The sequence below is a fragment of the Thamnophis elegans genome, chromosome 8 (assembly GCF_009769535.1).
Source record: "Thamnophis elegans isolate rThaEle1 chromosome 8, rThaEle1.pri, whole genome shotgun sequence".
NCBI classification, from domain to species: Eukaryota; Metazoa; Chordata; class Lepidosauria; order Squamata; family Colubridae; genus Thamnophis; species Thamnophis elegans.
This window is the reverse complement of record NC_045548.1, coordinates 66,437,007-66,459,192: the sequence shown is the minus strand read 5'-3', so window position 1 is coordinate 66,459,192 and position 22,186 is coordinate 66,437,007. Positions and strand designations below refer to the sequence as shown.

Here is a 22,186-nt window from a genome sequence, read left to right as displayed (position 1 = left end):
CACATATAACAGTTCTTTTCAGCGGAGGCTGTTTTACACTTGCTTATATTCACCGAGCTTTAAAATTATCCTTTTTTTTACCCCTTTTGTGTTTGGTACAGGCTGTGAGAAACACAGCAACGGTTTAAACAGGTAAAAGTAATTAAAGGGTGCCTCTCAGAATAATTAATAGCTTAGTTGCACTATGCTTGTAAATCATAAAAGAGTTGGAATTGAGACAGAAGTTTTTTAAATAGTAGACTTTTCAAGCTGCTGAAATTGGTTTGTGAACTCTATCAGGGTCATTCTGCTTTTCCATTTTCTGTCGTTCCCAAACAACATATTTTTCAGATATCCTCCTCACCTCCCTTAGACTGAATTAAGGTAAAGGTTTCCCTCGCCCATTTGTGCTAGTCATTCTGACTCTAGGGGGCGGTGCTCATCTCCATTTCAAAGCCGAAGAGCTAGCGCTGTCCGAAGACGTTTCCATGGTCATGTGGCTGGCATGACTAAATGCGAAGGTGCACAGAATGCTGTTACTTTCCCACCAAAGGTGGTTCCTATTTTTCTACTTGCATTTTTACGTGCTTTCGAACTGCTAGGTTGGCAGAAGCTGGGACAAGTAATTGGAGCTCACTCTGTTATGCGGCGCTAGGGATTCGAACCACCGAACCGCCAACCTTTCTGATGACAAGTTCAGCATCTTAGCTACTGAGCCACAGCGTTCCTGAATTGGGCGTTTCAATCCTAATTAATGAAATAAAATCCAGATTCAGTCAGTGGGTACTTTCTAATGCTAAGTAACCCTAATTATTGTCCTATGTAGTTTAATGGATGTTGAACGTGTGTGTGGGCCTAGGGATGAAGATGCTCACTCTCACTTGGAAGGTTGAGAGTTCAATCCTAGGTAGCGGCAGATATTTCTCTGTTAGGGTGCAAAGAAAAAAATATCTGTGAACTCCGTGTGGCATCAGGAAGGGCATCCGGCCAGTAAACAAATGTTCAGCTCCACCCAGTCACTCTGACTCTATCCCGAATTAAGGGATTATAGTGCTGTAAAAAGAGTTTTTTAATAGTTTAATGGATGCTGTAATGGAATAGAATATTCACTGGAGCCATAGTTTGCATCTATGATCAATTTCACCGATAGTGAACTGTTGCGGCCCAGCAGGAGCCGTTGGAGCTGCCACCAGACTCCGACAGCGAGAGGCCCTATGAGTCGGCCCTGGAGGATGTGGAGGACCCTGGACAGGGTTCCGGCTCGAGCAGGGCGCAGAGAGACTGGTTGGCACCAGGTGGCGCCTGAGCCTTGGATCAGTGGGGAGGAAACAAGGGAGAGTGATCCAGAAACCAACAGTGAGTTGTTCTGGGATGCACGCCGTCGAAGAGCTACTCGCACAATTATGTAATTACAGGAGATAATTACGCTCAGGTGATGGTCATTAGGCTCCTCTCCAGACTATAAAAAAGACTGCTTGTGCCATGCCCTTCTTGCAGAAGTCAACGCTTTGACTAAAGAGAAACTAACTTGGCAGGCTGGATTGCTGCCAGAGTTTGTCGGACTTGCTGCCAAGGTCCTTATCTATTTGTTTACTAGGCTTTCAGCCCCAAGAGTCTGGTCTTGCTATTAAAGGACATTCTCATTAAGCATGTCTCGGCTTTCGTTACTGGATGGAGGAGGGGGTCAGAACAGTGAACTCACTAGAGATCAGCTCTAATCTTGATCCTTGAGGGCCTGGTTCTTTATTTTCCAATGCTCTTTTAGATTTAATCTTGTAGCACAAGAAATGGATAAGAAAATGTCAAAATTTGACTTCCAGGAAGGAGTAATAACTTCGCATATTAAACTGTAAACTTGTAATGTTCTCATAGTAGGCACTTTTGCTGCCTTTGTCAGATTTTATTTTTAAAATGATATTCTCACCCAACTTCTGTCATTTTTAATTGATGGATTGCTTTAGCTGATAAATTTCCTTCCTTTAGGAACTTAATTTAGATCAGTGTTTTTCAAACTTGGCAACTTTAAGATGTGTAGGCTTCCATTCCCAGAATTTCCAAGCCAGCATGTTAGGAGTTGAAGTCCACACATTTTAAAGTTTCCAAGCTTAAAAAAACAACACTGGTTTAGTTGTATCAGTTCAGGATCAATGCAAGCTTTTTGGATGGGTGTCTTCTATAAAATCTTGTCTCGGATTCTAGCAACGCATCCTTATTCCAAGGCTGTTCTTACAGATTCATCTCGTATCTATATATACTAAAATTCTTGTGTCTGTTCAATTGTTTAATCTTCAGTTGAGTGAAATGATGCATCACAGACAATAGTTTTTGAATCAACGTACCCCAGATGGGCTAATTTACAGAATGTGTCCAAAAATCCAAGATCCATAACTCCTGTGGGATTGAAATTTGGCAAGTTGTAATCACTTCAGTACCGCCATGTGCCACAATCAGCTGCGGCCATGTGATTATCATTTCCAATGTGCTCTGCCAGCTTCCTACAAGGAAACTCAATGGGGAACCCAGCAGGAAATCGTCAGTCACCCCGATTCCCACTGCTTTTCTGCCCAGATGTTCTCATTCTGTTTCTCTGCTTAGGTCAAAAGTATTTATGAAACATGACTCAATGGGTCACGGGTTGTATAGAATATTCTAAAAACGGAGAAATCCGCTGTGTAAACTGAATCAGAAACTAGCTACCCTGTTCTAGCTAAAAAAAAAAAAGGTAAATAATTGGTGTTCAGTAGAAAAATAAAACTAAAAATAGATCCCTGGCTGGGAAAAAAAAACACTTTACAGGAACATGAGACTAAGCATTCTTTAGTCTTATAACATTAATTACAGCCTCAATGCTGTGTCGAAAACCATATTGAACGGTCATTGAATTAAGCAATTCTCTGGGTTGCATATACTGGAATGTAAACTAATCAAAAGACCCCAATTCATCGAACAGACTAACCTGTCAAATAATACACCCATAGCAAACAGAACTCAGAGGCAGGATGATTCCTCAAAGAACAGTTTTATTTGGTATATCATTGGCACAGGCTGGTGAAAACCAACTCTGAGTGTTCCCCCGTTTTCCACCTAATTAAAAGTAAAAGTTTTTCCCCTTCCCCAACCAATCAGTTACATGGTTCAATCAAGGTACTGTCTGGTTTCCTGGTAACTTCACTCCTCCACTCTCTGACCATCTGTGGGAATGTCCTTGGTTCCCAGGAGGAAGTATTTTTGTTTTGGCTACAAACCCAAACTATTTCTGTTCCCCCTATCCTGAGCTCTAATGGGTAACACTGAAGCCTCAAAATGGCCTTGCTCAGGTCAGCTTCAGGGTTGACATAACCTATAATTGCCCCAGCCATGTTTAAAAGCATCCAAGGTTAGCATATGAGGATGATGAAGACAGTTTTCCCCCAAACGCCATCACTCTGCTAAACAAATAATTCCCTCAACACTGTCAAACTATTTACTAAGTCTGCATTCTATTACTATTAATCTTCTCATTGTTCCTATCACCCATCTCCTCCCACTTATGACTGCATGACTGTAACTTTGTTGCTTGTATCCTTACCATTTATATTGATTTCCTAGTATGATTTGGTTGTTTATGTGTACCCTATGACTGTCATTAAGTGTTGTATCTTTTTATTCTTGATGAATGTATTTTATTCTCCTTATTTACACTGAGAGCATATGCACTAAAGACAAATTCCTTGTATGTCGAATCACACTTGGCCAATAAAGACTTCTATTCTATTCTATTCTATTCTATTCTATTTATTAAACAAATGCTACCCATTTCCCAATGGCTCAGTAGAGAGTAGAATAGAATAGAATAGAACAGAACAGAACAGAACAAGGTTCTTTATTGGCCAAGGTCAATGGACACTCTATACCAATAGAAGAAGATAATAGGAAAGATGAGGATAGTTATAATAAAATTTAAATGAAAATTACAATAAAATCCATAAAAAAGAAGGCAAGTATGCCCACCAGATAGAACAAAGCAGAGTCTCATTCTTCCTCTCCAAAGACCTGGGTGAAGAGGCCCATCTTCAGAGCTCTTCTGAATAATAGCAAATTGAGATTTATCTAGATCTCATAGAGAACCTCACCAGAGATCAGCTGCAAGTTATGAAACCGAGTTCCTCTTATAGGCCAGGTGTAGCCAACCTGGAAAACAGGATTGATGACCTATGGTTGTAAGATGGGTGCAGTGTTCTACTAAAAAAGAGCTATGCGCTAGTTGGCTGCCCTTATTGGTTATGCAAATGGAGGAAATTGTTAGTTCCTTTACTGGCTTGGATGATGATTGAATCCTGTCCTCGGCTGGCTTTCTCACTTCCCAGCCTGCTGTGATATCTGAATGTCATCTAGGAAGCATTTCCATAACAACACAGAGGGATGTGATAAACACAAAATGATAATTATGCTGCAGGTCCCAACAATCAAGGAAGAAAATAAGAGTTTTGTTTTCTTTCTCAGCCTCTCTTTCATCCCGATTCTTCTGTGCTGCAGATTTTGTTTTTAAAAGGCAATATAATAAATACCAGCACTGGTTAAAATAGGGGCTTGATAAAGTTTACAATAACAAGAAAGTCCTGGCCTGATGAGGGTCTTGTAGCATATATCTGTCTCTCTCTTCTAGAACAGTGATGGCAAACCTTTTGGCACTGAGTGCTGAAAAGGGAGTGGTGCATGTGTGCGCACTGTTGGGGCTGCAACCTGGAAGAGGAATTGCCCAAGGGGCATGCGCATGCCAGGAAATGAACTTCCAGTTTCCGATGTGTGTATGCACGGCGTCGCCCGTTCCTCTTCTGGGTTTCTGGTGTGCATGCACGCATGATGATCAGCTGGCCAGCACTGCTGCACGCACAAAGGGCAGCTGATTGGCGTATGCACATGCGTGTCAGAAACCTGGAAGAGGAACGAACGACACCACGCATGCCGGGAGAAATGGCTCTGTGTGCCACTTTGGGCACAGTTGTGATAGGTTCACCATCATGGTTCTAGAGGGAAGGTGGAAGGGTGGGAAGAAGAAAGATTTCTGTCCACTGTCCGCTTCGAGGAAGCTCAATGGGGAAGCCATCAGGAAGTCAACAGTCTGATTTTTGCCTGCTGATAGTCATTCTGTTGCTCTGTTTAGGTAAGGAACTATCTCTGAAATGACTACCCAAAGGGACATACTTTGCCTGCTCTACAACAAAATAATACTGTAGAAATAGCTAAGGGGGAAAACAATTTTTGAAGAGAATTTTTTTTTTATAATTTTATTTTATTTTATCAATTTCATATATACATTCACATTATATGATCTCATAACTGTTATTAATAATATGTATTTATAACAATTTTTCCCTACTGTTAACAATATACTTGAAGATTGCTTTTTAACATCCCATAGATCCATCTTATCTTACAACGGTCCTACTTCTTCTTCCCTCCCTCCCTCTTTCCTTCCCTCGTTTCTTCTCTCCTACTCCCCTTCCTTCCCTCCCTCCTTCCTTCCCTCCTTCCTTCCTTCCTTCCCTCCTTTCTTTTCTCCTTCTCTCCTTCCTTTCCCCTTCCTTTCCTTCCTTCCCTCCTTCCTTCTCTCCTACATTCCCCCTTCTTCCTTCTCTTCTTCCTTCCCTCCTTCCTTCCCTCCTTTCTTCTCTCCTTCTCTCCTTCCTTCCCTCCTTCCTTCCCTCCTTGCTTCCCTCCCTCCTTCCCTCCTTCCTACCCCCTTTCTTCTCTTTCTTCTCTCCTTCCTTCCTTCCTCCCTCCTCTCCTTTCCCTTCTCTCCTTCCCCTTCCTCCCCTTTACCCTTCCCCTCTTCCCATTCCTCCCCTCTTTCCTACTCTTACATTCCCTCCCATTCCTCTGCCTTTCCCTTTCTGAAGAGAAATTTTTAACGCTATAAACCTTCACTTCACTGCCTTACCTGTGTTTGTCCTCATGGTAAGTATGCAATGAAATCTGGTACTTCTTTTGATTGTTCCTCAGTCACTGCACTTCAGTCAAGGCTTCAGTCAAAACAGAATATTCAGTAAATGGATCAACAGCCCACTTCTCTGGAAATCCTTATTGTTGGAAGAAATATCTAGGTCCAGTTCCAAGCGGGGAGAAAGGCACTGGAGATAAAAGTCCAATTGGAAAAAAAGGGTCTCTTTATTGATGAAGCAGAACCATCAACCACATATGATTCTGGGCAGTTGACAAAATGGAGTTGAGAATGGGTGGGTTTTATACCTTCTTTAGCCTTTGTATTGAAAATTCCTGTTCCTGTGCAAGAACACGTCCTTTAATATTCTAATGGATGTTGTCAGATTCCTTTGGAGTCATGGCTGGCCCTATACGCAGAAGGGGAAATGCAAATCCTAGGTGTTTGTCTGAGTTAATCTCGTCAACCTAATTGCTTATCTGGAGTTTCTGTCTGGCCAAGTCTTTCTGAATTGATTACCAATCTGCATTTCTAAAAGCTGGCCTCCTCAGTTTCTGCTTGGGGCAGGGAGACTGATGCGTTTTCTGCCTCCTTTATATTTGTCCTGTTTCTCCTTTAGGAGAAATTTTATCCTGACTTTTTTAATATTTCCCAAAATATTTCATTCTTCTGGGGAGGGTTTCCCCCCTCCAACACAACCATTATGAGTTTAAACTCATAATGAAAATAAAGGATAAATGAAGAAGCTAAGAAATGGATGTCTGAGACCAACCCAAATTCCCAAGAATCTTAATAAGTGGATCTTGTTAATCTTAGTTTATTATCACTCAGCAGTTCTCAAACATGGCTGAAAACACCTGTTAATGCATCCTAACTTGATGGCAGAGCATTTTCCTGTACTATACCATGCCTTGTAGCATAGGTCAGGGGTCACCAACCTTTCGGACCTCAGGGACCACTAAATTCATAATTTTAAATCCCGCGGACAACTATATGATATGCCTAATGACTGGCTGGGTGGGCGTGGCTGGGTGAGCATGTGACTGGATGTGTGTGGCCAACTTGATGTCACTCATGTCGAGGGGCACCTCGCCAGCCTCTACTCGCCCCTCCCAGCCGTTCCTCACCTGTCCACCCAGGCAACTTAGGACCCCAACAGGAAGCAGTTGCTGGAGCTAAGCAGCCACCATGAGAATGAGTTGGCAAAACAGCTCAGTTCAAATTGGATCTGACCAAGAAGGAGGCTCAGCAGAAGAACCTCATGAGGACTACAAGCATAGGCTGTCCAAGCAGAGGGAAGGCCTGCGGGAGTGCAAGGCCAGTTATTGGTGTCTGGAGGCTCACTGGGCTGAGATGGTCAGCCAGTTCCAGGCCATGATGCAGTCCCACTGGAACAAGGTCCTTCGGCTCTTTGCCACCAGCAGCACTTCCCTCCAGCCTTCATCTAAAGCCCCACCAGGAGGCTGAAGCAGACCCCAAGTTGGAATTTCTGCCCCCCTCCAACCCGCACAAAAAGACCCAAAAGGGGGGGACACTCTGCAGCAACTCAAATGTTCATTGTATGTATCCAGCCCAGGGCCCATAGTTTGAGGACCCCTGATTTAGCGCAATATAAACAATGCTAATAATTTTTCTGCGGACCACCAAAATTTTCTCGTGGACCCCTGTTGGTGACGGCTGGTATAGGTGGTCCTCGACATACAACAGTTCATTTAGCGACCGTGCGAAGTTACAACGGCACTGAAAAATGGACTCGTGGCTGTTTTTCACAGTTATGACCTTTGCAGCATCCCTGTAATCATGCGATCAAAATTCAGATGCTAGGCAACTGTTTCACACTTAGGACCATCGCAGTGTCCTCGGTTCACGTGATCACCTTCTGAGAAGCAAAGTCAATGGGGAAACCAGGTTCACTTAACAACCCGGTTACTAATTTAACAACCACAGTGATTCACTTAACAACTGTGGCAAGAAAAGTCGTAAAATGGGCCAAAATTCACGTACATTTCTCACTTAGCAACATACATTTTGGGCTTAATTGTGCTCATGCCAAGAACTACCCATACTGCAATACTACAGTACTTTCTTACAGTACTAAATTCACTTTGTTCTACATGTGTTTGGTTGAGCCTTGGTGACGCAGTGGTTAGAGTGCAGAACTGCAGGCTACTTCTGCTGATGCTGGCTGACTGCAATTTGGCATTTCAAATCCCACCAGGCTCAAGGTTGACTCAGGCTTCCATCCTTCCGAGGTGGGTAAAATGAGGACCCAGATTGTTTGGGGGAAATATGCTGACTCTGTAAACCACTAAGTGCCATGGCTGGTTTCATATTTCATCACAACATACAGTTTAGTAATCTTAAGAGTCTATTGGTGATTGTTTTTTTGAACAGCTAGTCCTCTGCTTATGATTATTCCATTTAGTAACTTCAAATGATTGCTGAAAGAATGGTTGCAGATCGAGGACTACAGACATAAAGAGGTTAAAATCTCAGAAGGATTTAACAAGCACATTGAGGTCTCATAGGAAATAATACCTGTAGCTCACTTGAACATCCTCAGATGTTAACTACAGTTCAGTAGTGCATTGTTTGCGAGGAAACAACCAAGCTCAGAGAGCATCAAGATCTCCATACAAAAGGCTCTTCGTACAGTTGTGAGATGCTTGTAATCAGCCTTCCAAGGACCCCTATCTGTGTCACTATCCTGTCTTCACCCTCCCCTCGCCCCTGCCTCGCTCTATTTAAATCTCCCATCAGGTCGAGACACTCTGAGCAAGTGATCTGCAAGCTCACCAAAACTTATTGCCTTAAATAAAGCTCTAGGTTCAAAAGGTGCTGTTTCTGTTTTAGTTGTCCCTTTTGATAGAATATCTTTATAACCTAATAATATTTCCATCTTAATATCTTCCATTTGGATGTGTTAATGCTTCCATTGTTGAAATCCACATTGTATTTTCAAATAGTGTTTCTCTCTAACTTTACACGCGTCGTCAGTTTACTGGTCACCCCAAATGCTGTCTATTACATTCAACCAAGAAAAGGAAAAAAGAAGAAGAAGCAAGATTTGGGTTTCGTGCTAGTATCACTTACCAGTGCTTTTCTTTGTGCATTGTATTTTATAGCAAAACAAAGTCAGAATTGTTAAGAAGAACTTGATTCATTTCTTAATGTACTCCTCGGTCCAAGGCCAGAAGTAGGGAAGTTCCTTAGCAAAATCATCCATATTTCTAACAGATTAACAGAGTTGGAAGGGAACTTATAGGTCATCTAGTCCAACCCCCCTCACTCTAGCAGGAGACCCTACACCATTTCTGACAGATGGCAGTCAGTCTCTTCCTGAAAGCTTCTAGTGATGAAGCTCCCACAACTTCCGAAGGCAAGATTGTTCTCACTGTCAGAAAGTTCCTCCTTTTTTCTAGGTTGAATCTCTCCTTGGTCAGTTTCCATCCTTTATTCCTTGTTGGCCTTCAGGTGCTTTGAAAAATAGGACCCCCTCCTCTCTGTGGCAGCCCCTCAAATAATAGGACGACTGCTACCCTGTCTCCCCTGGTCCTTCTCTTCACTAGACTATCCATGCCCAGTTCCTGTAACCATTCTTCATATGTCTTCAGTCCCCTAATCATCCTGGTTGCTCTTCTCTGCACTTTTTCTAGAGTCTCAACATCTTTTTTATAGTGTGATGACCAAAACTGGATGCAGTACTCTAGGTGTGGCCTTACTAGGGCTTTATAGTGGTATTAGTACCTCACTTGATCTTGATTGTATCTCTCTGTTAATGCAATTTAGAAATGCACTGGCTTTTTTGGCTGCCGCTGCACATATATTTTGTTTTTAAATAAATTAAATATTTATTTATTTTATTTATTAAATATTTATTTTATTTATTAAATATTAATTTATTTATTAAATATTAATTTATTTATTAATATCTAATTTATTTAAATATTAATTTATTTATTTTATTCATTAAATATTTATTTATTTATTTATTAAACATTTGTTTATTTATTAAATAATTTATTTTAAATAAATGAAATATATGCTTGTTTTTAAATAAATGAAATTATAATTGATTATAAGAATGTGTGGGTGTTTTTTTTAAATGTAGGCATTTCAATTAAAGCTGTAATTTCATATACCTATTAGAAAGAAGGCTGATTGGACTTGGTCATTCATACCTCTGAGTAGATTGTGCTGTATGTAAAATGATATTTATTTAGATGCTTGCATTTTCAAGGTTCAGGGCAGGTTTCTGTCCTGGTTGTGTTTTGGCTTTCCCACGAGCCTCTGAGGTCAGCTTCGGAAACTGATGGTATTCCGTTATATAACAGGATTCTTTAATTGTTGTGGGAAGACCAACAAATTCATTTTTTTGCGGGGAAATGTTAGATTCCAATTGCCCTTTCCAAGGAGGCCTGCGGCATGGCTTCCGAGCGATCTGCCGGCTTCTCCAGTTCCTGGCCCAGCGCCTCCTTGCAGAAGCAGCTGCCGCGCGGCAAAGCGGCCCAAGGTGGCAGGAACGCCCCGCCGGGTGAAGGAGGGGTGGTGGCGGCGGCAGCGGCTGCTTTAAGCGCTGCCTTGTCTTGCAGCCGGGGCCGCTCCGGGCCGCCGGCCGCTGGAACACGCTCCTGCAAGAGCCTCTGCGCAGCGGGGAGGCCGCGGAGAAGCTTTGCTCCGCTTCTCACTCAGCCTTCCCCCAGAGGCGATCCGGGACTTCCAGAGGCGGAGCCTGGAGAAGCAGCGGCCACAGGCCGGGGCAGCGGGCGGGTGGCGGCATCGGGGGTGGCGGGGCACATTGCATCACGGGAGCCGCCAAGCGCCTTTGCTGCAGACCTGGGCGTTTGGCGGCTCCCGCGATGCAAATCCCCCCCCCCGCCGCTGAGGTCGATCACTGCCCCACTGAGCTGCTTCGCAAAAGGATGCCCAGCTGAGCCTCACCAGGCATAAACCTCACCGCACGTCACTGGCTCACGCTGATCTCTCTACGGCACAGCTTCCAAACACTCAGATCAGATCAGATCAGCATCTAACAAACAGAGAGCTAACAGTCATTCTGGCTCCCTCTTATGGCCGATTGAGGAAAACAGCAACCAATCACATTTTACAGTATGATTTAAAGAAACAGGTATAGCATTATTGCAAGATTTATATATTGCCAACCCAGCCATTAGATTATATTCCTAACACCCCTGCCTTATACTGTTGCAGGCAAGTGATGGTCCAATCTCGTTTTAAAAACCTCCCGTGAGGGAGCCCCCACAACTTCAGAAGGTAAGCCATCCCACTGATTAATTGTTCTCACTGTCAGGAATTGTTTCCACTTAGTTCTAAGTTGCTTCTCTCCATGATTAGTTTCCATCCATTGTTTCTTGTCTAACCTTTGGGGGTTTTGGAGAATAGGTTGGGCCCCCCTTCTTTGTGGAAACCCCTTAGATATTGGAACACCTATTTAGTAAATAAATCTGGCTTCCACACATTGACGTAGCTCCGTGATGACGAACCTATGGCATGCGTGCTACAGGTGGCCAACTGATTTTCAGCCTTGATTTTTGGATGTTTTTTGCCCTTCAGGAAGGCTCCTGAAGCCTCTGGAGGGAGAAAAACGGCCCAAAGGACAATCCAGAAGTTCGTTCCTGAACTTCCGGTTTGCGTGTTGGGCTGTTTTTCGCCCTCCCCAGGCTCCTAGAAAGCCTGGGGAGCCTGGGGAGGGTGAAAAATGGACCTACTGGGCCCACCGGAAGTTGAAAAATGGGCCATTTCCAGCCTCCAGAGGGCCTCGGGGGGGGGGGACGGAGGAAGCTGTTTTTGCCCTCCCCAGGCTCCAAGAAAGCCATGTGCATGCTCAGGGTGTGTGTGTGTGTGTGTGTGTGTGTGTGTGATGCACGCATACGCAGGGGGCACAGCGTGGGTGGGCATTAAATTATGGGGGTGGGTATGCAGGCACGCACAATAGCATGCATGCATGTGCTTTTGGCACTGAAGGCAAAAAAGGTTTGCCATCACTGACTTAGGTCCTCGGAGGCCAGCTGGGAAAGTTGCAAGTGGTGAGGAGATGATCATAGGATGCTGCAACCATTGTAAGTGTCCTGCCGGTTGCCAAGAGCTGAATTTGGATCATGTAACCCTGGGGAAGCTGTCGCAGTCTATCATGTGAGGACTAAGTGATGCAAAATCACTTATTCCAGGGCCATTGTGACTTCGAATGGTTGTTAAATGAATGGTCGCAAGTCGAGGACCGCTGTAGACCACACAGCATTTTCTCAACCTGGCTTGCAAATTGCTAATCTGCAACAGGGAGGTTTGTTTTTAAATAGCTTTGGTAGACCTGATGGGGTTGTTGGAATTGTAAAATCATACACTGTTCTTTTCCCTTCCACCACTAGATGGCACTATAGGCATTTATAAAATGAAATCTCCAACCCCCCCCCCACTTTTTTTTTTGGAAGCTGCAAAAAAGTATCTTTAAGGGTTATCCGTTTGGTTGTTTTCCTGCTTGTGATTTACAACATCTTGCATTGCCTAGCATTGTTGAGATGATGTAAAACTTCATTACCGTTTTATCAGCCCAATCTATTAGTGCCCTTGTTATAGGGGCTGATAGCTTAATCAGCAGCCTGAGATCAGATAGCCATTATTCTGAGGACATCACCTTCTTCTCCATGTCTTTTTCAGATTTATGGGTAATAATAAGAGTTGGAGCTGCGCTTTGTCCATAAAAGTCCTGGAAATTTATTGCCCCTGGATGGAGTAGCGCTCTTACTAAAGGAATAGGTCAAGCTTGGGTGTCCTCCTATACACCAGTGTTTTAAACTAGATGCTTTAAACTAGGAGACTTCCCAGAATTCCCCAGCCAGCACAGCATTTCTCCCTTCTCACCTGTGATGTAGATTACTGTGATGCATTTTACATGGAAGACTACTTTCAAGCTACTGTAGGAAGTTAGCACCCACCCCTCTCCTAGAAAAATGAAATATTTTAGGAAATATTAAAAGGACAGAATATTTTCCCCTAAAAGGGAGGCAGAAACAGCCCCCCACTTTGTCTGGTTGGGGGGTGGTGGTTCAGGCTCATTAAGGCCTGAGCCAGTCTATTTTACATAACAAAGATCTCCCTCTTTCAGGCAGAGCCATAATAGAAATCCCAAAGCCCTTTCATTATATCATCACCCAGCAAAGGCTCAACCAAGCTTGGGACTCAGGATAGCCTACAGAGTGGCCCCTGCATGGCCCCATCGGAGTCTGATAACCAATCAGAATGCAAGCTCAAATTCAAAAGCCCAGAGAGGGCATAAAACCAGGACACTCTCAGCATCTCTTCCTCCCCCCCCCTCCTCAGGACCTCAAACCATGTGGTCCTGTCCACCATCAATAAACCTTCTTTCCAAGCAACTTCCATGAATCCAATGTCTTTTTCCCCACTTGGAACTGAACCCAGATGGACATTTCTTCCAACGCTACAATGGGTGCGAATTGCAGCAGCCCCCTTGTCATGGATGACATTTTATATCCATACCCGCAATATACCGTGGCTCGGTGGTTAGAATGAAATATTGCAAGCAAACTCTGCCTACTGCTAGCAGTTCGATTCTGATCAGCTCAAGGTTGACTCAGCCTTCCATCCTTCCGAGCTCCCTTCCCTTCCCCTCTCCCCTCCCTCCCTCCTCTCTGACCATTATGATCAATTCCTTTATTCATATGTTATGCTAATCAATTGCATTTTAACTTAGCCAGTTGCACAAATCCATTCTGTGTATTTAGTTAATGGTTTCGAGTATACTGTGAATGGAGAAACTGGGCTGAGTAACCCGTAGTTTAATTAAATCTGGGGTGGATACTTCTCATTGGCCGTGTTCTCTAAGTACTTTTAACCTGGTTATAGAAACAACCAATTTTCTGGATTATGCATAAATTATCAAATGGCCTGTGATCACAGAATATATTAAGTGACCTCCCGCTACCTCTAAGCAAGGTGAAAATTAGAATAGAATAGAATAACAGAGATGGAAGGGACCTTGGAGGTCTTCTAGTCCAACCCCTTGCTTAGGAGGAAGCCTACACCACTTCGGACAAATGGTTATCCAACATCTTCTTAAAAACTTCCAGTGTTGGAGCATTCACAACTTCTGGAGGCAAGTTGTTCCACTGATTAATTGTTCTAACTGTCAGTAAATTTCTCTTCAGTTCTAAGTTGCTTCTCTCTTTGATTAGTTTCCACCCATTGCTTCTTGTTCTACCCTCAGGTGCCTTGGAGAATAGTTTGACTCCCTCTTCTTTGTGGCAACCCCTGAGATATTGGAACACGGCTATCATGTCTCCCCTAGTCCTTCTTTTCATTAAACTAGACATACCCAGTTCCTGCAACCGTTCTTCATATGTTTTAGTCTCCAGTCCCCTAATCATCTTTGTTGCTCTTCTCTGCTCTCTTTCTAGAGTCTCCACATCTTTTCTACATTGTGTTGACCAAAAGTGAAGTGTGGCCTTACCAAGGCATTATAATCAGTGGATGATTTGGACCAGTTTGACTGAACCAGTAGTGGTTTGATGGCCTGGGTCGCTGGAACTGGCAGTAACCCAGGCCGGCCACGCCCCCGAACCAGTTATCCCGGCGATGCCGTAGGCACCAGCATCTTGTTTTTGCTTCTGTGCATGTGCAGAACAATTTTTATTGCACATGGCATGCCCATGAGCGAACCTTCAGTAGCGACTGTCGGAACCCACCCCTGATTATAAAGTGGTATTAACCCTTCACATGATCTTGATTTTATCCCTCTGTTTATGCAGCCTAGAACTGTGTTGGCTTTTTTGGCAGCTGCTGCACACTGCTGGCTCATATCTAAATGGTTGTCCACTAGGACTCCAAGATCCCTTTCACAGTTACTACTGTTGAGCAAGGTACAGTGGTGGGATTCAAATAATTTAACAACTGGTTCTCTGCCCTAATGACCAGCTGGGTAGGTGGGGCTTGGTGGTCATGTGACTCGATGGGCATGACCAACTCAATGTCACTCATGTCGATGGGTGCTTCTCCTTAGCTGTTACAATGTAATAAGGGTTAACTGGAGAGGCAGTTTCTGTAAGCAGGGCAATAAAGATGAGGCTAGAAACAACACCAGAATGTTTCCTTCCTGCCTTCCTTACAGGATTAGCCCCGTAAAGTGGGAAAAAACAAAGGGAGATTTCGTCCAACAACTGGTTCTCCGAATTGCTTAAAATTAACAACCGGTTCTCTCGAGTAGGTGCGAGCTGTTTGAATCCCACCACTGGCAAGGTACCACCTATACTGTACTTGTGCATTTTGTTTTTCTTGCCTAAATGTAAATTAATTAACAACAATCATGTTGTGCAAATGAAGCCACTAGCGTTGATCTAGCATTGATCTGTTAAAGTACATTGCATGCACACAGACATTAAGGTATTCTGCATCACTTTTTACAATCGTGGTGCTGGTTTCAGAATAGGAACGGAAGCAAGAAAGGAAAACAAGGGAAGATTATAGATTGATGGACCGCATTGCCTGGATTAAATTCTACCCTCGCCAATAAAAAATCGGTGAAGCAACTCTGGATAATTGCCTGTCAAAGGGCCCTTTTAAAAAAAACACCCACCAGTAAAAAATTTAGCAGCAAGAGACTTCGTGTTCCTGTTCCCACAACATGCTTAATTGGGTCGATAATCCCATCCTTTAACCACAGGGAGTTAAATTTAAACTAAAACAGATCCAGTGATACACTAGGTCAAACTACTTCCACCCAGTCAGTCATAAGGCAAGAATCCCAGGAAAGCCTTATATGTTGCCTGGATTTCTATAGAGGGGTAGCCTTTGAAAACTGCTTGGAAGATCCGGTAGAATGAGCAGGGTGAATATTTAAGGGCAGTGGAGAGCGGTATAACAACTGGTAAGTATGCACTTCATGCTCCCGTTGTATGTGCGCGCATGCATGCACCAAAATAAGCACTCCACTGGGACATAGTGAATTTAAAAAACAGCTCAAAAACTTAACCTTCTACTGCAGCCCCCGGTGAGTAAAACAGCTGAGGCATGGGCAATCCAGTCTGCCAGGCCTATCAGCTGGGCTTCAAACAAAGGGAATATAGGTCAGTATCACACAGGGGCAGGAGGATGGGCCCACCTGATCGTTAGAGCGAACTGGTTTGCTCTCAGCTGATTGTCGGAGCCGAACTGGTCCGAACCGTCTGAATCCCGCCACTGGTTAAGGGTTATATCATGGTATGGCATGGACGCTACTGCTATGAAAGCTACACTGGTGATTAGTGAGTGCTCATGAACAATTCCACGCTTTGGTAGTCACTGATAGCAGCAGTCCCCAACTTTCCCGGGTCTATGGATTGGTGGCAGCTGCAGCGATGGTGGCAGCAGGTGGGGATAGTTTCGTGCATGCCACCCGGATCCACACAGGCACAAATAAAGGTTCACATGCTCACCTGACACTTGAGTGGACCACATCTCAACGGGCTGAGACCTGGTACCAGTCTGCGGACTGGGGGTTGGGGACCCCTGACCTATAACACTCACTGTTGTGGCCCAGCAGGAGCCGTTGGAGCTGCCAATAGCAAGGGACCCTATGAGTCGGCTCTGGAAGATGTGGAGGACCCTGGGCAGGGTTCAGACTCAAGCAGGGACCAGAGAGGCTGGTTGGCCACCAGGAGGCGCCTGAGGCATGGAGCAGTGGTGAAGATCAAAGAGAGTTTGTCCCTGACGCCAGGCAGAGAAGGGCGGAGAAACAGAGGCAGCAATTACGGAGACAGACGCATAGGAGATAATCAAGCCCAGGTGGTTGTGGCTTGGCTCCTCCCAAGAGAGTATATAAGAAGAGACTTTGGGAGGAGCCTTTTTGCAGGACACAACCATTCAAACTAGCTGAAGAAGCTCTTGTTTGTATTGTATCTCTTGTCTGTGGGAGTCTGGGTTGCTGCCAATGTCTTGCCTGTGAGTAATTGCTGTGAATAAAGAGTGGCTATCAGTAAGCCTGTGTCGGCATTAATTACTGGATGGAGGGGGGTCAGAACAACTCACTATGGCACAGACCTGGGAATGGTATGATAAATAAAAATGCCATCACCTGGAGCATGGTAGATGTCTTCTCTGTTTATCAGTTTATTGGCTGCTCCTCTTACCACAAGGTAACTCTGGGTGGCTTTCAATATTAAAAAATAAAACTATGTAAATAAAACCCTACTGTTGTGGCCTGTTGGCTGCCGGCCCACCCAACAGCTGAATCAGATGAAGAGGCATGGGAGTGAGGGTCAGCATCAAGGCAACATGAGAGCTCTGAGGGGAAGAGGAAATGTAGCTGTTAGAGAGGACAGAGGTGGAGCCTGGGCCCTCCATCAGCCTCAGATGGAGAGTCAACAGCCCCCTCCCCCGGTCTGGAGGTGGGATGATGAGGAAGGAGGAGGAACAACTGGGTCCAGTTCCTGGTGGCAGATGTGCAGAAGGCAGAGGAGAGGAGAGCAGTGGAAATCTGTGGCCCGATCCTTGGGACGGAAGAGCCACCACTGTTAGTGAAATACCACCCTAGCTCTGGAGATAAAAATACAAAGTACAATAGCTAAAAGATGGGGAAGTAGGAGTTGGGATAAGCAGGGGGGGTGGTGGAATCTGATATAAAACTATCAACCACTCACAACAAGAAGCCCCTACTTTGGACCCCCAAGCAACTGAGCAAACCAGGACTTTAGGCTCCTGTGGAGGTCAGGAGTTTTGGAGTGACCTCACTTGGGGGGCAAGATGTTCCAAGGCACAGACTCAATGGCGGAGAAGATCCTTTTCCTGGACCCCCCCAGCTAGAGTACCCAGGGTCCATAGCATCCTTCTTCTGTGGTTGGCATACCTGCTTGTTCTGACCTCCCCCCTCGTCCTACACCAAAGCACGCCGAGACAAAGATACTTCCAGGATTTATTGATACACAGACAGGCCCTTGGCAGCAATCCAGCACAGTCCAGGCCTTGGCAGCAATCCAGCACAGACTAACCTTGGCAGCAATCCAGCCTGCCAAAGCTAGCCCCAAGAGTTCTCCAGCTCAGGTGAATACGTTGACTCCTGCAAAAGGGCGTGTGCACAATCATTCCTTTTATAGTCTTGAGAGGAGCTTAATTACCACCAGCTGAGGGCAATTATCTCTTGTAACTGCGCAACTGTCCTTACACCTATTAGCTCTTCGGTGCTGGGCATCCAGGAACAACTCCCTTGGCTCCTCCCCACTGTTCCAATGCATGACGTCTGGATCGCACTCCCTTGTCTCCTCCCCACTGGTCCAAGGCTCAGGTGCCTCCTGGTGGCCAACCAGCCTTTCTGCACCTTGCTCGGAATTGGAACCCTGTCCAGGGTCCTCCACATCCTCCAGAGCTGACTCATAGGGCCCCACGCTGTCGGAGTCTGGTGGCAACGGCTCCTGCTGGGCCACAACACCTGCTCTATGCAACAGCATGTCCTTGGCCCTGTTAGCTTTTCATAGGGCCTTGACAACCTGCTCTGTTTGTTTGTTTTCCCCAGGCCCTGGGCCAGGGTCCTGCAGAGTGTGCTTCAGTATTAGTTGTCTCCAATACAGTTTGTTTTTGTTGAAATTTTATATTGAACTGGCCAGGTATAATGGAATGTGTGAGGGACCTTGGGAGAATGAGGAAAAGAGATGCTGCCTAGGAAGCAATCAGACAAAAGAGGGAAGATTCCCCCAAGTGGCTTAATGGCCGGAGGACGAAACTTAGGAAGTGTTCTGACTTGGGCTTCCCCAAAAAGCATGAAGCAGAGTCCTGGTCCCGACAAAACCCCTTTTATTAAACGAAAACAAATGTGAATTCCTCTCATTCACATTCAGCAAAGGCCTGGCAAACAGTCTTTCAAAGGAGTAATTATGACTACAGACCTAATCTATCTTGGAAAGCTGCCATGTAAATATTTTCCAAATGAGGTGCTGTGCAAGGAAAGACTGGGCACAGAGTTTCTGAGATTCACGACAGATTTTCACACTCCTAAAATGAATCTAATGAATGAATGAACGAATTGACGAATTGTTCCTTGCAAAAGCCCACTCCCCTTTCACTCTTCTTTTGTTTCCTATGGGAGGGGCCATTCACCATCCACCTGTAGCTTTACTCTCAAGTCAACCCTGATTTCTGAGCTGTTCTTTTCTTCTGCTAGCTCTGCGCATGCGCACACTGGGAACAGGCTCCAGCTGTTCCTCTACCTCACTGCTGTCTAGCGTCATAGGCACTGATCACTGCCAGACGGCCTCGGCCCCGTCTCTGCCTCCGATGCAGAGCCCTTGTCCAAGTCTTCCCCAGCCTCCAGGACTGGCCCATGCTCCTCCCCAACCTCCTCACTGTCTGATTCTGCTGCCAGCTCCGCTGGCCACTGCTGGGCCACAACAGGAAGGACTCGTCCTAATGCAGGGATGGGCAAATTAATTTTCCCAAGAGGCCACGTGAGATACTGGGACCATTATGAGGGTCTGCTGTGGCCACTGTCTCACCCCTCTTGCCACCATTGCACTAGCACCCTGCCCTTTCCAGATGCTGCCCCACCCTCTCCCCCAATGCCACATCAACGCCGTGGGTCAAAACAGGACCACCTGTAGGTTGGATGTGAACCAGAGGTGGGTTCCTACCAGTTCGCACCTATTCAGTAGAAACCGGTTCGTCAAATCTACCGAACCAGTTAGAAGAGGTTCCACCAGTGGACCCGGAAAGCAGGCCACACCTACAGAAGAGGTTCCAAAAATTTTTGAAACCCACAACTGGTCCTTGGATATGATTATTCTACACTATCATGCTCCTATTTATAAAACTCAGGGCCTCTGTGAAAGGTAAGGATGACTACTGCGTTTGTGGTGCAATCAGCACATTGCGTGTGTTGAAGTTGTTTTTAACGCAAACCAAAATTGCCTTTTAAAAAACAAGTTTACATCATATTCTTATGCAGGCCAGTGCTGCGTGTGAGGTATTTAAGGTGGTTCTGACAAGTGTCGTCGGCATCTTCATATCCGGTCACATGGGTGGCAAGCCACTCCCATCCGGTCACATGGGCGGCAAGCCACTCCCATCCGGTCACATGGGTGGCAAGCTGCTCCCACAAAGGAGGCCACACCCACAGAGTAGGTTCGAACAATTTTTGAAACCCACCACTGATGTGAACTGTGGGCTATAAAATGCCCAGGTCTGCCCTAATGAAATCAGATGATTAAAACTGGCAGTGAAAAGTTTATACTTTCAGACTTGCCGGGTTCTGTTAAGGTAAAAATAAATTAGAGTTAGCTCATCTAGTTGTGTTTTCTGTCTGGTTTACCCAGGAGATCTGACACCAATCTAGTTTCTTCCTCTGACCATAAAGCCCTGAGGGCTCCCCTTTCCCTTTTCAGATTGTTTCCTAGCTAGCATCTCTTTTCCTCATCCCCCAAGGTCTTCCATGCATCCCATTATACCAGATTAAATTTTATTTATTTATTATTTCCAAAAGCTCTTCAGGGTCAACTAATAAGTGGGTGGTCTTGAAATTGGAAGAAAAGATGCAAATCAACAGGTTCAATCAAATCACATGTGCCTACAGAAGAGCAAAACTGCACCCAACCAGGAATTTTCGATGATGTTCCATGGGAACCACCTGCTCTGCTGAAGAGGACAAGACTTATTTCCTTTATCAGTTAATATTTGAATTAAGAAATAGAATAACAGAGTTGGAAGGGACCTTAGAAGTCTTCTAGTCAAACCCCCTGCTTAGTACACCACTTCAGACAAAGGGTTATCCAACATCTTCTTAAAAACTTAAAACGTCCAGTGTTGGAGCATTCACAACTTCTGCAGGCAAGTTGTTCCACTGATTAATTGTGCTAACTGTCAGTAAATTTCTCCTTAGTTCTAAGTTGCTTCTCTCTTTGATTAGTTTCCACCCATTGCTTCTTGTTCGACCCTCATGTGCTTTGGAGAATAGCTTGACTCCCTCTTCTTTGTGGCAACCCCTGAGATATTGGGACACTGCTATCATATCACCCTTAGTCCTTCTTTTCATCAGACTAAACTAGACATACCCAGTTCCAGCAACCGTTCTTCATATGCTTTAGCCTCCAGTCCCCCAACCATCTTTGTTGCTCTTCTCTGCACTCTTTCTAGAGTCTCCACATCTTTTCTACATCGTGGCGACCAAAACTGGATGCAGGATTCAAGTGTGGCCTTACCAAGGCCTTATAAAGTGGTATCAACACTTCACGTGATCTTGATTCTGATCAATTTATTCTTAAGTGACCTGTCTCATCAGCATGCAGCAAAGGGCACAAACTGTATTTGATTTTATTTCTCAAAGTGCATATCAAAATGCAGTCAGTCTCAAACTGTAGCAATCACACCGGTGCTGCTGTACTGATATCACAACATCACTGAGCAAGTGACACGAGCAACATGATTTGCAGCAAAGAAATAGAGAATTTGAAACCGGGGGGTGTTTGGTGAACCCGTGAGAAGGTTCAAGATAGAGTGGATTTTATGAACCGTCAAGATTTGTACAATCAAATAGATGTAACATGCACACAGCTGCCACTAAAAATGGCAACCACGTATTTCATTTCGCCCCCTGGCGCAATTGGATGCATTTCCAAATTTCTCAAAAGATCATTTATTTATATGTGGCCTCATTCTATATGAATGCATGACAGTGTACAACAAGAACCCAAACTGATCCAATCAGAAAACAAAAAAATCCAGAATACTACAGGAATAATAATCCTCAAAACTGTCAGGACCTGTCACAGCCAATTACTATGTAGTTAGAAGTAGTACAATATTAGACATCCTGATGTCAGATCACGGAGGATAAGTTTCCCTGAAAGGTGATTATGGACCAATAAATTAATACCATATTTAATTCTGGATTAAAACAACATTTCAAATACATCCAACCCAGAGATTTTATTTTGATACTGCACATACATTCATTGTTTGCTGATGATAAACATTATTGCTTGCCTGGGGATAAGCACCACCAGTAAGAAAATAATATAATTGGTTGGGTGTAGAGTGAACATAAATAAGGCATGATTGAAGGTTGAGGCTGTGTTGACAAGTCCTTCAGGAAAGATACCATCTCCTGAACGGTTTCTGATGAGAACTTCCTCCGTGAGAATTGATCTGAGATATGGTGAAGTGGATGGATCAAGTGTCTTTCCTGCCTGTTCCCAGAACTTCCTACCTATCAGCTGGATAAGAGAAAAAGGACCCCTAAATCTGGATTCCAGAAAACAAAGAGAACCTTGTACTAGGGGGAAAATGGCCAGCTAT

The 22,186-nt window shown here is 44.6% G+C and overlaps 1 long non-coding RNA gene across 8 annotated transcripts in view; it reads left to right on the top strand.

Annotated features, from left to right (window-relative positions):
* The window catches only part of LOC116512131, a 50,697-nt gene that overhangs the window by 10,326 nt on the left and 18,185 nt on the right, over positions 1 to 22,186 (top strand). For 2 of the 8 annotated variants that reach the window (XR_004255821.1, XR_004255815.1), the window contains 2 exons: positions 11,111 to 11,173; positions 14,332 to 14,649. This is a non-coding gene — a long non-coding RNA (uncharacterized LOC116512131). Of the gene's footprint in view, positions 1 to 5,961; positions 6,195 to 11,110; positions 11,174 to 12,574; positions 12,664 to 14,331; positions 14,650 to 14,682; positions 14,721 to 15,041; positions 15,061 to 16,451; positions 16,488 to 22,186 lie in introns of those variants that run through there. The other 6 variants (XR_004255819.1, XR_004255822.1, XR_004255817.1 and 3 more) reach the window with 6 other exon arrangements.